This window comes from Panthera tigris, chromosome B4 (genome assembly GCF_018350195.1).
Source record: "Panthera tigris isolate Pti1 chromosome B4, P.tigris_Pti1_mat1.1, whole genome shotgun sequence".
Taxonomy (NCBI): domain Eukaryota; kingdom Metazoa; phylum Chordata; class Mammalia; order Carnivora; family Felidae; genus Panthera; species Panthera tigris.
In genome coordinates this window covers 91,924,731-91,926,986 of record NC_056666.1, presented here as the reverse complement: position 1 = coordinate 91,926,986, position 2,256 = coordinate 91,924,731, and positions in this window count along the sequence as shown.

Sequence of the window (2,256 nt, the reverse complement as noted above, 5' to 3'; positions counted from 1 at the left end):
GGCAGGCCCCGACCTTCCATCGAGGACCGACGTGCCTGGGGGCTGTCGGCCTTGCCCTCTGGCAGGTGTGCCCCACGAGGCCGGGCGTGCTGCACGTCCACCCCCCGTGCCGGGTAGATAGCGTGCAGCGAGACGGAGGTGAACGCGGGAAGCCAGCCTGTCCCGGAACCCAGGCGGCCGTTCCTCCCGAAAGGCAGATGGATGAGCGGTGGGGACAGAATGAACAACCGTGATTACATTTTGCCTCGGCGAGTCTGAATCGAGGACACTCACTGACTCAAAAGCGATCCTCTCCCCAGATCGCTTTTCGTGAAAGACCCGATTCAGGGCTCGCTTCACGTGTTGTTAGCGGCAGAGAATGAAGTGTCTCTTTTCTCTGCCTCGGTGCTGTATCTCCCTAGGAAAAATAAGAAAGAAAAGGCTCCAGATGGAGAGCCTCACGTTGTCGGCAGATTTAGAAAAAGCTCCCCTGGAATTTGTACTGGGGACGCAGTTGGGTGCAGGCCGACGAGTGAGTAACCTTCCTGTTGTCGCTTTCATTTCAGGCTTCAGAGATGCCCCGCTCTCTTGTTCAAAGAGGTTGATCAAAAATTTGTGAGGAGGGAGAAGAGGTCTGGGCGGGCCTGTCTGATTTCATTATCTCTGACACACCACACAGATGGGGCAGAGCCACAGAAGGCCGGAGACGGCCATCGGCGGCGCTGGGGTGAAGCATAGGCCTCGGGAGCCTCCCCGTACTGACCACACATGTTCTAGTCTCTTGGGATCTCCCACATAGCCATGCGTCTCAGTATTGAACCTAACGTATACGTCTCAGTCACTAAACCTCCAGCATTGTGGTCAGAAGACCAACACCCACGGATTCCCCCAACCTTTAACTTGTCCCCTTAGTATAACTTCCACTCTTGCTCCTCAGGTTAGCAAAACTCCGTTCTCGGGTCACGTCCTCTTAAGTGCAGGGGGAGAAGCACACCGTCAGCCCGTTCCTCGACAGCTTTGATGCATATATAGCATGAGTCCGACATTCTATACCGAGGAGGTGCTGTCATTAGGATGGTCATCCAGACAGCAGGAGAATCCTCTAGGTCCAGGCGCGGACCTCAACAACATCCTTACAAGGCAGAGCTTGGCCTGAAGGCGGCGACTAAAATGGAAAAGGAAAGACTGGCTTGTGTGTTCCATTGGAAGGAACGCTAGGTCACACGAAGGCAGTCAGCACATCAAACAAGCTGCCTTCTCCATCCGTGTGTTTCTGGTTGCCAAGAAAGGTCTCCAGGCCGGAGTTTTGTGAAGGTGTGGGATGACTAAAGAGTGGGAAGGGGCTCACCACAACACAGAATGGGACCACAGAAAGTAGAGAGCCCTGAACGGGCCGCCTGGACTCCACCCCCAGCTTCTCAACCCTACATAAATGCTGAGATCAACTGAGAGCCTTTTAAAAATACAGATACCCGGGCGCAACCCCCAGAACCATCAGAGAATCAAGTTGGAATCTCTGCCATCAGCTGGAAGGCCCAGTAGAGTGTTTATCAAAAGTTTGGGGAAGCTGTAAGCACAGGAAATGCAAAGCGAATGCAGAGGATGAGTCTCTTGGGTTCCCCTGGCCACACTCTCACTCTCAGAGGGGGTTCACAACCAGGGGTTCCCAGCCAAAGAGGCAGAGCTAGACGAGTCGCCCTCCACTGCTCCCGCCCCAGTGTTCTAACTTGCTTGAGGTCAGACTGGAGCTTAATTTCACAACTGCCTTGGGAGCTTGGGAAACTCTCGGGCAGCAACCAGACTGGAGAAATCACCTCACTTACCTGAGGCCCCAGGCATGTACCTTTGATTCTTTGTTAAGCTCATACCCACAAGCAAAGATAAAAAGATTCCTCCCTCCCCCCTGCCAAATCCCTTCCCTCTTGTCTATGAACTTTGTCCCTACTTTACCTATTTATCCTGCTCACAGGAGGGCAGCTCTTCTTTCCTATAAAGTTAGGAGCCTGTATTCGACTTGGCAACGGTCATGATTTTTACTCACGGCACCACCGCCTTATCCAGTGGAGTTGTGCAGTGCACTACCTATACAGCTCTAGATGATGGCCTTGAGGAGGTCATGACTAGACAAGCATGCCACAGACACAAAGGTGCAAACAATTGAAAATACACACACACACACACATACACACAGGGTCAGTGAGGCACCAGCATGGGAAAGTAAAGGAAATAGCAGCAACAACGAAACCAAGAGAATGACCCATTTTAACCTAGATCGTG